This window comes from Rattus norvegicus, chromosome 8 (genome assembly GCF_036323735.1).
Source record: "Rattus norvegicus strain BN/NHsdMcwi chromosome 8, GRCr8, whole genome shotgun sequence".
NCBI lineage: Eukaryota > Metazoa > Chordata > Mammalia > Rodentia > Muridae > Rattus > Rattus norvegicus.
This window is the reverse complement of record NC_086026.1, coordinates 41,860,619-41,875,210: the sequence shown is the minus strand read 5'-3', so window position 1 is coordinate 41,875,210 and position 14,592 is coordinate 41,860,619. Positions and strand designations below refer to the sequence as shown.

Below are 14,592 nucleotides of genomic sequence, written 5' to 3'. Positions count from 1 at the left end.
GGGCGGGACAGCGCCAGCCGAAGGAAAGAGAGGAGAGGGGAGGGAGGGAGATGGGTGGTTCTGTTGATCACGTGGGTAGATAGCCTGCGGGTCACGTGGGGCGGTGCGCGCTCAGTGCGGCTGCGCCGGCCGGTAGCTGCAGCTGGAGCGGTGGCGTTTGGAGCAGACGCGGTGAGTGTGTGGGGAAGCCTGGCTAGGGCTGGGAATTGCCGGTGCCCCAACGGTTTTCGCATGGCCCGGATCTGCATTCTTGGAGAGCACTGTCCTGGCAAGCGTGCCTCGCTTCGGGGCACGACTCCACTCAAAAACACTTCCCCACCCCCGCGTCCTTTAGAAGTGAAGCTGGCTGCTCCTCAGTCTTTACCGGCACCTGTCTCGTCCCTCTTAGCAACCACGTCCTCGGCGGGTCCTCAGAGGGACGTGTCGTGTTCTTTCTCATTTTCTTGCCGCTCGCCCTCTGGAGATTCCCGGATCTGTCTTAGTCCAACCTCCCGCTTTGCGACTGCCAACCCCTTTGTTTCGCGTTGTTTGTAACCAGTCCTTCTCCGAGGATGACGGTTCTTTTCCTTCATCGAGGACCCCCACCCCATATGTCCTACCTCGAGAGCGCTGCAGGTTTATTCTGACCTTCCTCTAGAGTTCGTTTCTTGGGGTCTCCTCTTTCTTCCCTTCTCTACTCTTCCCAAAGAAAGTAAAGAGCCCAGACCTTTTCCCTTTTGCCTCTTTTAGTTTTTTCCTTCCATGGCTTGAAACTGTCGAACCCTCTCTCTCCCTTTCATACAAGAGACTCCCGAACTGCAAACGACGACTCTCCTATCACCAAAGGGCAGCTGGGAATATGAACAGCTGTTTTGGAATGGTAATTTCGAAAACACCTTGGGATGCGCATGCCGTTTGTTGGGGGAAGCTGATGCTAAAGGGATATCATGAGCACTAGTGACTCTTCCCTGGAGATAGCCGGATTGCATTTTTAGGCTTGGGTCTTTCTCCCTCCAAAAAGGATTAGCAGAAGGAAACCACATTATGCATGAAACAGTTGAACAGGTGAATAGCCTCAGAAGACTAGAAGTCGAAGAATGTAAACTTCATGTGATAGTTGGGTCTTTGAAACTTCTTGAGAAGTCCCTTGCAAGTGGTATTGTAGAGAACCGACTGGTAATTCAAAGCAGAACAGATCAAAGAGGAAAGTATATCCGGGAAACCAACTAGGCCTCTGTAATGTAGATGATCATTAGTGAAGTCATGTCCTGTTCCGTGGTCTTTACTCCCCCGCTAAGTGCTGTCCTTGGCGTGTGAATTGTCAATTACAACAGACAAGGCATGCCATTGGCAGCTGCTGTTGATGTGAATTACTTGAGGCCTTTTATTTTTATTTTATCCCCAAACCTGTTAATTTAGTAAGTTCACAAATATTTATGAAGCTGCAGTGTTTCTGAGTTACGTTGATTTGGCTTTTGTTGTTTTTGGTTTTTGTTTTCTGTCTGTCGTCTGTCTGTCTGAAAGGTCTCATATTGTAGACCAGGCTAGCCTGGAATTCATAGAGCTTTGTCTGTCTCTACCTCCCTAGTGCCAGGATTAAAGACTACACCCCCAAGCCCAGTCTGTTTATGAGCATTTTGAATAGTTATATTTCTGTCAGGTTTTTTTTTTTTTTTTTGAAGAATGAAGGGACAGAATGATGGGAAGACTTGTCTGTATTTCTGTATTATAAGTGATCTGGATATAGAGTTCCAGTGGAACAGTTTGGGAAACACTATTTCTTCTTCTAGTGGCTCTGTCCCCTCTCACTAATAAATTCACAAGTAGAATACCTATCTATACAAAAGTTGAGAAACTCCACTCTAAAAGAATTATCCTTTCTGATAAACTCCAGTTCCATGTTCTAATAGGACTAATCTGTTGACGATCACTTGTTAGTCACATGAAAACCCCTTTTCCCAAGACAGGACTTAAAAATCACATCAGTTTATCAACTACACTCCTATACTAGGTATAGGACCTTTGTGATTTGGAAGAATGTCTGAAAAAAAGGTTTATACCTTTACCTTTCCTGAACTGTTCAAGTATTAACCCTTTTTACAGACTTGACTTTTGGTGGCAGGAAACAGAGCAAGGACACAACTCAGATGTCATTGTTAGTGACACAAAGATGTGTTCTTAGTTTTAGGCACACTCTATAATGTCTGAAAATAAAGACACCGGTCACCAAGAGGAGAAGACTTAGAAAAGTTTTTCTTTCTGAGATTTTCTGGGAAGAATGTAAAGATTTCAGTTTTGCTGTTCATCTCTACAAAAGTTACAATTTCCTTAATGCTTCTCCTATGAATCGTGGCATTTCACAATTTAAAATAGAGTTAGGGCTTGGTGTGGCACTTTAGTCCCAGCCCTCAGGGACAGAGGCAGGAGGATCTTTGTGAATGAGTTAAGCCAGGTCTACATAGCGAGTTCCAGTACAGCCAGGGCTACATAGAGAGACTCTGTGTCAAACCAAAGCAAACCAAAACAGTTTATGCACCTACATCCTTCTTTCCTCCGAGTCTGTATGGCCCTCTTCCTCTTCCTCATTCAGCCAGAGCTGTTTGAGACATTCTCTTTTCTACTACCTCACCAATTTCATGTTGGCGTTTTAATTAGAGACACCTCTTGTTCAAAAGGTTTTTTTCAGCCCAAAGAAGGAAACATTGTTACTGGGTCATCATTTTTACAGAGTACAGATCTATTCAAACATAGCTTATTTATATAACTACATAAAGAACTTGATTGTTGACTCAGTTGTATAGGTACTTGCCACCAAGCCTGACAGACTGAGTCACTCGCAGAAGGAAAACTGACATCTTTTCAGTTGTCTTCTCTCAGTGTTCGTATACACTGGGCACATGCAGGCAGGTACACGTACGATAAATAAATGTAATAAAAATTTTTAAACATTTTTTTAAACAAAACTTTTAAAAGATGTTCGCCATCCTATAGAACAGCACAAAAGCTGCATTAGTATTTCATAAATATAGATAATAACTGATTAATGAGATACCTTAACTTAAGCACCATACATGGAAGACTAGTTAGTTGCAGAATGCTAAGTTGTGCTCCTGAAACAAAGATTTGCCAGTTTTAGGTTAACTAGGGATTCCATCTGCCTGAGAGCAAGCAGGAAGTGTTTGGTATTGTTTTATGATTTTTTTAGGGAGATAAGTGATTAGCAAGAACTCACTGGTAGTTTCCTGGAAAGTGTGGTCTTGGGAGCTAGGCGATACCGGGCTAGTCCCCATTAAGTTACTGTGAACTTGACAGGTACCTTGGGTTTTGGTTTTTCGTCATTTAACAGTTGACCTTTTTTTATACAACTCTGAGTATACCTTTGAAGGTTTTCAGAGAGACTTCAGAACCTCTCTTTTGACCCTAACGGATGAAGTTTATTTCAGACTTACCTTGAATGTATTTAGCACCCACACAAAGAATCTAGATTTTGTTCCTCCCTGGTGTCTCCTCCCCCATTTCACTCTACTGAGCTGATGTTTGTGGTTGGAGTTAACCTTTTACCTAATGAATGATATTAGAGGGATGCTTAAGGTTTCCTAAGCGGGGCTTGTTGGGGCAGCTCAGCATGTAAAGGTGTTTGATCCTTCAAACTCCATACAGGTGGAAGGGGAAAATCTACTTCATAAAGTTGCCTTCTGACCTCCATGTGCTTCCTGTGATTACCACCTCCCCCCCCCCCCAAAAAAGACTTCTTAGGCCAGGTGTGGTGGCACACACCTTTAATTCCAGCACGTGGGAGGCAGAAGCAGGTGCATCTCTGTGAGTTTGAGCCCCCCCCCCCCACGTTGGTCTACATAGTGAACTCAAGGCCAGCATAGTGGGACCCTGTTTCTATCTTTAGAGAGTCCCATAACTTTATAAGGTGGTAGGTTGTGGATGTGGATAGTAGTTATTGTTCAAAGTACCTTTTGTCTTTTTTTTTTTAAAGACAGGCTACCTACCACTACGAAGTCCGTGCAATCAGAGAACTTACCAGACTAGCCTTGAAGTCCTAGTCATCTGAATCAGTCTTCTGAGTGCTAGGATTGCAGGCCTGCTGCCACACCCAGCCGCAGACCAGCTCTTCCAAGAAATTCCTTTGTTCTGTTGCCTCATACTTTTATCTAGTGTTTGACCAATAATCCAGAAGGTGTAGCTTCCTGGACTTTGTCATTTCCTGAAGCATAGAGGTAGTAGCTATGTCAGGAGAGAATGCTAGAGGTGGACCACACGAGGCTACTAGCCTAGGAGTTCAGTCTGTCCACAGTCTGTCCATACTCAAAGATCATCTGGAAACAAGGCCAGCCTAAGTAAGCTATGTAAGATACTCTCAAAAAAAAAAAAAAAAAAAAAAAAAATACGCAAGCAAAAAAAAAAAAAAAAAAAAAACCACCCCAAAACAAAAACAACAACAACAACAAAAACTAAATCAAACCAAAAAACCCACAGGTGTGGAGGGGAGCAAGTGCTAAACTCCCGTCTATAGATCAACCAGTTTCAACAATTAACCAACACAGGACCAGTCTTATCTAAACCTATGCCCAATGCCTTCCCTCGACCTCCATAGTTATGGCTCAAATCCCACAGATAGTTTGAAAGTTTGTTATCCATTTGTAAAAACTAAGATCTTGTTTTTAACACAACCAAAAGCAATACCATTGCCTACTTAAAAAGAAAAAAGTGGTTAATGTTGCCAAGCAGGAAATGTTGGTCCTTTTTAGTGCTGAATAGACTAGATGCATCCAAGAAAGAGCTGCATATCTTAACATACACTTTTGATGGTGTGAATAACACCCAGGGATTTATGCATGCTAGCCAGTGCCTTATGCTCATGCGCTTTTAATTAGGGAAACAACATACTTTTCCTTAAAAAAAAAAAAAATACAGAATGGTGATCCCGGAGAGACTTTTGGCCTGTAAGTCTTGTAGATGTTAGAGTACAAGGTGGCCAAGAACCATTTGGAGACAAGCAAACTGGTTTCAGTGTGTGCATTTTTTTATATAATTTAATTGTATACTTTTTAGGGGGGAAATTTTGAGATAAGGGTCTTGCTGTTCACCATGGCTTACCTCATAGTCATGTTACAGGCTATCCTCAAACTTGAGTTGGTTCTCTTGACCAGGCTGTTCTTCACTGTTGTTGTTATTAGACAAGGTTTCATTGCATATAGCTCAGGCTGTTCTCAAAAGCAAGATTCTCCTGGCGTAGCCTCCTCAGTGCCAGCAGTACAGGTGTAAGCCATCATGCCCAAATGAGTATTTTATATCACTTGGTCTTTATGCAAGCTAAACATGCCTCTGTCCATTAAGCTGCATCTGTAACTTTAGTGTGTTTGAAACTATAACTGTTGGCTGCTTTTAGACGACCTGAGGCTTAATTTAATGCATATTAAGCACTTTGGTAAAGCCTATCACACTGTCAGTATATAAAGAATATCAGCTAGTCTCAGCCTATGGGATAGGACCAGGTGCATAAATACTTGTTAGATTGGTTGTAAGTGAGCCAGGAGTCAAGAAATACAGAATGTAGAGTTTTGTCTATTAGGTGATTTACTTAAGGTTTGTGCCTTGAATTTTTCATCCAGAAAAGAGGATGGTATAAACAACTATATAATACCAAAATGTCTGTGCTTCCAGTAAACAGATTTATATTTAGAAAAGAAAGGAGCTTTGAAAATAGATTGGGAGGGCTCAGTGATTTAGAGAACTTGTTGCTCTTGCAGTGGACCTGGGTTTAGTTCTGAGCCCCCACCTGGTGGGTGCATCTGTAACCCCAGTTCCAGGGAACCCAGCACCTTCTTCTGACATCTGCGAGCACCAGGCACTCAGGTGATATACATATATATTTTGTCAAAACACTCATACACACACACAAAAATAGATTTTGGTTGGAGACTTTGTCATTGATGAGCATTTAAGTTTCACAACCTCAGTCTTCATTTGTGAAATGAATTAAAATACCTACCTAGGGGCTGGAGAGATGGCTCAGCGGTTAAGAGTGCTGACTCCTCTTCCAGAGGTCCTGAGTTCAGTTCTCAGCAACCACATGGTGGCTCACAACCATCTGTAATGGGATCTGATGCCCTCTTCTGGTGTGTCTGAAAATAGTGACAGTGCATTCATATACATTAAATAAATAATTAAAAAAAACCTACCTAACAAGATTGTTGTAATAAGCAGCAAGATAAATTTCTGTAGTGTCTAGTGTGCATTAGGTACTACAGTTATTACTCTCAAATTGCATTAGACTTTGTAACACAGTGACCAAGTACCCAAGAACAGTAGCTTAAAGGAGGAAAGCTTTGTTTTGTCTCATGGATCCAGAGGTAAGTCCATCATGGTGGAGGGGGCCCGGTGCAGAAGTTATGTTGACCAGGAAATAAGGAAGAGTCCAGAGTCAACTTTTGGTTTATTGGGAAGCAGCTCTCCGGCGAGTTCATTGGTGCCAAGGAGGGGGGTCAGTGAAGTCCCTCCTGTCATGGGGAGGGGAAGAGAAAGAGAGAAAGCTTGAGTGCAGAGAGAGAAGATGCAGAGGAAGTGGAGAGACCAAAATGTCTGCATTATATAAGGAAGAGCTTCTTGGGAAGGGGAAGTACAAACCCTAGGCTGGAAAGTTCAGGGCAGAGGGCAGTAACCAGTAGGCACTGAGGGATGATGGGAGAACTTGCAGGACAGGTCTGTTTCTGAATTCCAATGCCCTAGCCTTTATTGATAATAAATGAACAAGAGGTGGCATAGTCATCTATGACTACTTTCTACTGACGTTGGGACACCATTATTTGGAGAGGATCCAAAAAGCTGGAATGTAGGCCAGGTCTGGGAAGAGCAGGATGCTATCCAAGCTCTGCAGAACCGTCTGGAGCTAGGGAAGTGAAGACCCATTTGAAGCAGTTCGTGAGGCTACCTGAGGAGTGTCTGTGGGGAGCACTGTGGGGCTGTCCTGGATGCAAAAGATACCTGGGCAGAGAAAAAGTTAAGGTGTTTAGGAGAAAAGCTTTTTCTTGGGTATACAGTTGAAACTTTTAGGTACATGGTCTTGGTAGTTGGCGGGGTGGGCGGTAGTCCTAGTGCCAGGGAAAGGAGAAGGGCTCCCACCCTCAGGAATAGGCAGGTGGGGAAGGAAACAGGCTGTTCATTGACAGTACTTACCTGAAATCTATTTGACCTATGAGAGTTGGATTCAAGTGGACTCCCTGAAGCTTATAAAAATCTCTTTTAAGTTTACAAAAGAGATAAACTTTAGATATGTTAGTATTACCACTGTTTAATTGAAAAGCTCTGAACTTTGAAGTCTCTATACAACAGTAGCCCAGCAAGGAGAAAAAATCTGAAGCATTTGTTTTTGCTCCCGTATACCTTAACTTACCTTCCTATCACCACTCTTCACGTCCTCTAACCGTCATAACTCGCATTTACCAACCTCAAAACACCTTCCCAGTTTTATTATTTTTTTAGAAGCTTTTGTATCCTCAGTCCTTACAGTCGTTCCCAAGGGCATGCCACCAGTGATGACCTCCTCCCAGCAGAGTAGGTTCCACTTCTCTCCTTTCACTTGCATCCAGTTAATCCTGTTGTCCTGAGATTCTGTCAAAGGATTGGCTCAGTGATTATGTTGGAACACTTGTGATCCAGTTGTCTCTGGAACCCGCAGCACAGATGTACTCAGAAGAGTACTCATCTGTGGGGCTTTTCTTAGGCCAATGAAGTTGATACTCAGGACTAACCATCGTGCATCACTTCTCACCTGGGGCTGGGCATGCGCTGGGCAAATGCTCCACTTTGGAGCAACATCCCTAGCTCATTATTTGCATTTTCAAAACTAAAAAATATTTTAAGTTATAAGGTAAAGATCAAAGTATCCTTGTGGGGAAATGAGTATACACCAGAAAGGTAAACATATTTTCTAGACTATCAACAGAGAAAAGTCAAGGACTTTTAAAACCACATGGTAGATAAAAATCAGATGTTAAGATCCAAGACAATTAAACGCATATTTCCAGCAGCATTTTCATATTTGTAGGAAATTTGAGTAAGAACAAATTAAAGATGTGTATGCTTTCGTTGTTAATGGCTGGCACATGCTGGTAAGTTTGTCCTGGTACCATTGTTACATATATGTTTCACTGGACGGTGTTAGCACAGTTAAACTATTAACTGATTTAGAAAAATTGTCCACTCAAAGTGTACCAATCCCAATATATTGGTCCCTGCATTTCTGAAACGTGGTGAGAGTTACTGGGGGAGGGGCACTGGGCATGATGGTTCATGCTGTTATTCTAGCACTTGGGAGGTTGAGATAGGCTTGCACTGAGTTCATGGTCAGACTGAGTTACACAGTAAGACTTTTTTAAGCAAGGAATCAATCGCCAGATCTTTGCTGTAGAGATTCTGATTTGGTGACTTGGAGTCCAGGAATTCATTTCCTTTCCTTCTGCTTTCCCAAGCTAACATTTTGTTTATGGATATACCCAACAAAGGTCAAGCTCCTAAAAAAAAAAATGTAAGAAAAGTAATGGCCAATTTTAAATATTGCTACTTTACAACTCTGCCAGATAGTGTTCTTGGTTGAGCCATGTAGTCACCTTGCTTCTCAGTGTTTAGTTGGTCTACACTTCAGTTGTCACATGCCTGCTGTTAATGTTCCCCCACAAGTGTGCCAGCATGCGTCTCACATACTTACCAGTTACGTTGTGAGCTCAGCTGTGTCAAGCCTGTCTGTTGGAGCCCTGCCTCTTCTCTTACCTTTACTGTTTTTAGGAGTATGCCTAACAACTGCTGGCCTGGACCTCCTGTTCTTTTACCTCCTTCCTATATGGAACTGTGACCCCTTCTGGCTTATTTCCTTGTTTTATTGAAATACATGTCCCATTAATTTCCTGACAAGTATTGGATGACTTGTAGTTTTGCCTGCCTGCTTAATGGTTCAGCAGCATATAGAAATGAAGATTTGAAGTAATTCTCACACAGAACGTTGAGGCATTGCTATGCTGTCTTCTGGAGATGGTTATTGCTCTAGAGACACCATTTCACATCCTTTTTACATGACCTTGTTTCTTTTCCTCCCTCCTTGAAAGCTATGAGGATGCTCTCTGACCTGACTTAATGTAGTTTAACTTCATGGTAGTATCCAATGGGGTGGGCTTTCCTCTATGTTCTTGCTATGCTACAATGGGCCCATTCATGTCCTTCAGTTCTAAGTACTCTGTCAACATTTTTCCTATCCTTCAGTTCTTTGTTGCTATTCTCTCCCCATTCTCTCCCCTCTTCTGTTTTTCCTCTCTCACCCTTTCTCTTACTACTCCACGCTCCTGTTCTCTGTCCTTCCTTTCTCTTCACCCCTTACCCCTCTCACCCTCCCTCCTCTCTCTATATAGTAAGATAGCTTGAACTCACCAACTAGCTGAGTAGTCCTTGAACTTTTGATCCTCTTACTTTTACCTAAGGACTGGGAATTACAAGCCTGTGCTACCAGGCCAGAATTTGATTCTTTTCTTTAAGATTTGTTTATGTATATGAGTTCCACTGTACCTGTCTTCAGACACACAAGAAGAGTGCACTACAGATGGTTGTGAGCCACCATGTGATTGCTGATCATTGAACTCAGCACCTCTGGAACAGCAGTCCGTGCTCTCAACTGCTAAGCCATCTCTCCAGCCCCTGAGTTTGATTCTTTTTGCAATATATGCTCTTGGTATATGGATGTGATAGGCTACAATAGTCTTTAGATTTTTCTCATATCTGTGTATTAGCTTCACTTCCCACAAGTGACTGGAGGGCTTTCACTGCCTGGATGTATTTTGCCTCTGACATGGAATGACATGTTCCTTTTTCAGGTTGACTTCAGAGCACTTGTAATGAGGTGCTCTCTCTGTAAAATTCAAGCACCCCATCTCTCTTTCCCTTCTCTGTTCTTACCTAGTTTACCCTCACCACTACTGTGGATTCCACCAGGGCTTGGGGGTTTGGTTTGGTTTGTTGTATTCTATTCACCATCGTAGAGAAGAACCTTGCCCTTAGTAGACACTTAGTAATTTGAGAAACAAATGAACCCTTTAATGATTTCTTTGGAGGTCTAATGATCCTGGCTGTCATTGACTCAAGTGATTTCAGATTTCATTTTGGTTTTCTCTAAACCTTTGAATTGGGAGGTAGAGAAAATGAGATTGCTTTCTGGCTTAGCAGGAAATTGTGCAGTGAATAGACTTCATCCATATATATCTTTAGGTCTGCATTTAATTCTGTTTTCCATCTCTAAAAAGTCATTGAAAGTCCTCCGCTTTTTATAGTTTACAGAATTATTCTTATTATTTTAATGGGAGTACTTGGAAAGAGAGTATTAATTACATAAGAACCAAAGTCAACAAATTTTATAAAGTGTTATGGAACTGGGCACAGTGATATCTGTATATAGCAAGGAGAAACCAGATTACCCGTAAGTTTCCTTAACTGTTTTCAGATGTGTATGCTTTGTTTCTTAGTTATCTTTAGGTTCTTTGAGGCCAGTCAGCCTTCTAAACTGAAAAGTTTGGTATTAGAAGTCACACGTTTATGCTCTGTTACAGTGTTAGAGAATTCATACGCATATATCACCCATGGGATGGAGCTGCCGTCTCCCTGGGCTCCCTCTCATCCTGGTGCCTCACAGCCCAGCCAGTTGTAGAAATGTACTGCTGCCCTGTTGTGATGTCTTATATATGCTTGGCCCACGGAGTGGCACTATTAGAAGTGTGGCCTTGTCGGAGGAAGTGTGTCACTGTGGGGGTGGGCTTGGAGACCCTCCTCCTAGCTGCCTGAGGATGCTCAGTCTGTTCCTGGCTTTCTTCGGGTGAAGATGTGGAACTCAGCTCCTCCTGCACCATGCCTGCCTGGATGCTGCCGTGCTCTCACCTTGATGAAAATAGATTGAACCTCTGAACCTGTAAGCCAGCCCCAATTAAATGTTGTCCTTTATAAAACTTACATTGGTCATGGCGTCTTTTCACAGCAATAAGACCCTAAGTAAGGCAGAGGTTGGTACCAGGGACTGGGGTATTGCTGTGATAGGCCTGATCATGCTTTCAGAAGAATGTGGATTTTCGGACTTTGGATTTGGAAAGCAGTGGAATGCTTTAAATGGGACTTAATGGGCTAGCTTAGTAGGAATGCAGAAGTCTTTGTTACTGAGAGTAATTTGAACTGTTAGGACCTGGCACAAGACAGTTCAGTGAAGAAGAATTTCAGTATGTGACCTAAAGACTCCTCTTGTGGTATTTTTGGGAAAAATGTGGCTGCTTTTTGCCATTGTCCAAAGAGTGTGCCTGAGGTTAAGGTGAAGAGATTTAGATTAATCGCTTTGAAAAAGGAAGTCTCAAAACAGCCTGGAGTAAACTCTCTTATGTGGTTTCTAAAATTCACTCTTATGAAGAGCATTTTAATGAAAAAAGGGAAATTGAAAAAGAAAAAAACAAAATATATGGTTCGAGTATTAAAGGGACACTTAGAAGTGAAATGGAGCTGACTCCTGTGTTCAAGAATATTAAATTGAATTAAGGGAGTGATGACCTTGGGGCAAGATCCCACCCAGCTAAGTGAGCTCCAGGCAACTTAGTACAAACCTTTACTCCTGGGAGGCAAAGACAAGCAGATCGCTGAGTTCAACGCCAGCCTGGAGCAGGGCAAGTTCTAGGTGAAGAAAAACTTAAATCCGGTATGGTGGCACACACTTTTAATCCCAGGAGACAGGCATACAGATCTCTGAGTTCAAGGTCAATCTAGAGACAAGATCCAGGACAGCCAAGCTTAGGCAGTGAAGGAATTAGAAATGTAATAGAACAAGCAGCAGAACTCAGCAGCTTCAGCCATGTGTCTCTGGCTTTATATTCAAGAGGAGAAGGAGACTACTTGGGCAATTGATGCTGGTTAGCTGGAGGTAAGAAAAAGATGAGCGGGCTGGGGATTTAGCTCAGTGGTAGAGCGCTTACCTAGGAAGCGCAAGGCCCTGGGTTCGGTCCCCAGCTCCGAAAAAAAGAACCAAAAGAAAAAAAGAAAAAGATGAGCATCGCTGAGGTGAAATCTTCTGGGAAGTATTCTTTGAGAGCTATGTTCCAGAGATGCCAAGGTTGTACCTCGTGCTGTGGCTGGACTTGGTAATGTTTAAGAGTAACCCAGGTGGTACTGGTTTTGAAGGCGTGAAGGGGTCATGAAGAGCAGCTGAGGCTGTGCACTGTGAGAGGCCATGGAAGGCCATTGGTGAAGGCCTCAGTTGCAATTGATGGCCCAGGACTGAAGGGGTCAGGCAAAGGAATTGAGGCTTGGCACCATGAAGAGAGCCTGTGAGAGGCTATTGGTGAAGCCTAGTTGCAGTGGAAGACCCCAGTGTATTGGAGACTACAGTACCATGGGATGATCACCAAGAACAACAGCAACAGTGTAGTGTGGAACAACCTGAAGTTAAACTGCATAGAGGGCAGAGCTGGAGAAGTGAAGCCAGCCATTTGGAGGATCATTTGTGCATCCCAGACATTGAAACAAGCTGTAACATTGAAGCTGCCTTGGACACCCAACGATGTTAAAGATGCCAGAGTCATGGACTATCTGCTAAGGAAAGCTGCTAACAGGGAGTGGAACCAGCTCAGGAGAAAGAAATTTGTTGTAGTCAACAAAGATGAAAGGAGTTGAAGATCTGAAGAGCGCTTTGACATCACACATGGAGATGCAGAGTTTGGAGTGTGCCCAGCTGGCTGCCTGTCTTAGTTGGGGATTACAGTTAAGTGATTAAATGGATCTTGGGAGAGACTTTGAACTTTGGACTTTTAACATTGTTGATACTGCTATAGACTTTGGGGACTTTGGAAGTTGAACTAAGTGTACTTTTTTATTATGCTAAATTTATGTACGGCCTCCATAGACTCGTGTTTAAACAAGCCTGTGGAGGCCGGGAGTGGGGTGTGATGGTTTGCATACCCTCTGGGAGTGGCACTATTAGAAGGTGTGGTCTTGTTGCACCTTGCCTGCCTGGATGCTGCCATACTCCCACATTGATGGTAATGGACTGAACCTCTGAACCTGCAAGCCAGCCCCAATTAAATGTTGTCCTTTATAAGACTTACATTGATCATGGCGTCTGTTCACAGCAATAAGACCCTAACTAAGATTTTTTTCTTGTAGTGATGGAGAGCATTTAAGGTAAGTTCTGTACTGCCCAGCCATACAGATCTGTCCTCCTTTATCTTATAGAAGCTAGAGTCTTGCTAAGTTGCCCAGGCTGGCTTTGACCTTCCTTGCTTCTACCTCGGTAGCTGGGATTATCAGTAGGTACCACCACATCTTGCTCCATTTCAATCATATTTGTTCGCTTATGATAGAGTTGCTGTAAAACATTGCTTACTTTTATGTATTTGAATGTTTTGCCTGCACCTGTGGACATCTATCCACCACATGCATGTAGTGCCAAAGGAGGCCCGAAGAGGGTGTCAGAAGCCGTGGTACTAGGGTTACAGATGGTTGGAAGGGGCCATGTGGGTGCCAGGAGCCAGTCTTATGTCCTCTGGAAGAACCATCAGTGTTCTTAACTGCTGAATCATCTTTCTAGCCATACCCTCCACTTTTGATGTTCTTCTGCCTTTGTTTCTGTGGTTGCTGAGGTTATGGTGTACACAGCTATGCCCAGCACTGATTGTTTTTAAAAGTTAATTTGCTAAGATACTGCTGTCTGTGGGGGAGGAAGAATGGCAGTAGAATACTACAAAAGGGGTTGTAAGAAAAATCTTTAGCCCAGTAAATAGGGTCTGCAGTAGTTTTCTCCACTGGGGATGAAAGGGTGTTTCCCTTTTTTCTCCTTTTTAAAAGAGTACTTTTGTGTGTGTGAGTATTTTGCCTGTGTGTTTGTATACCGTGTTCATATTGGATGTCTTTAGAAATCAAAAGAAGACATTAGATCTCCTGGAACTGGAGTTATGGCTTTGAATCAAGATGGGAGTGATGGGAACCAAACCTGGGTCTTCTGTGAAAGCAACAAATACTCTTATCAGTGAGCCAGCTCTCCAGTCCCCTTGCTTTTTTAACATAACTATTTCTATATGACTTTTCCCCCCTGCAATGTACATGTGATCCATTCTCCAAGGAACAGGAGAGGTGCCAGCTACCCCACGTGGCTGCTCCCTGCCTGGGAGTCCCTTCCTTGTCTTCACTGACCACCTAAGCTCTTTAATAAACAGTGTGATTTTAGGTTTCTTTAACTTGCTTTTCTTTGGTAGTTTTTCCCCTTTGGTTATTTTCTCGTGCCATTTTGACACTGCTGTTGCCTGCTCAATAAAGCAATGCTTTTGAAGCTTTTGCTTTTGAAGCTTTTTCTTCTGAGTTCAAACTTGGTGGGCTCTATGGAGTGTAGTGGCTATTCCTGGTTGTCAGCTTGACTATATCTGGAGTGAACTACAATCCATAATCGGAAGGCTCACCTGGGATCCTGATCTTGAGGCTGAGAGATACAAGTTTCTGACATGGATCTTGGCATGGAGATCTTGAGGCATCCTGGCTATGAATCCCAGGAGACTAAGGCAAGGAGGTCTCTGAGTTTAAGGTCATCTGGGACAAAGC

The 14,592-nt window shown here is 43.0% G+C and overlaps 1 protein-coding gene across 2 annotated transcripts in view; it reads left to right on the top strand.

The window, feature by feature from the left end:
• The first annotated feature begins 20 nt into the window (after nt 1-20).
• The window catches only part of Fam118b (family with sequence similarity 118, member B), a 50,669-nt gene continuing 36,097 nt past the window's right edge, over nt 21-14,592 (top strand). The window contains exon 1 of one of the 2 annotated variants that reach the window (XM_006242784.5): nt 21-171. The gene's annotated coding sequence lies outside the window, so the exon portion shown is untranslated. Of the gene's footprint in view, nt 172-723; nt 860-14,592 lie in introns of those variants that run through there. The other variant, XM_039081400.2, reaches the window with a different exon arrangement.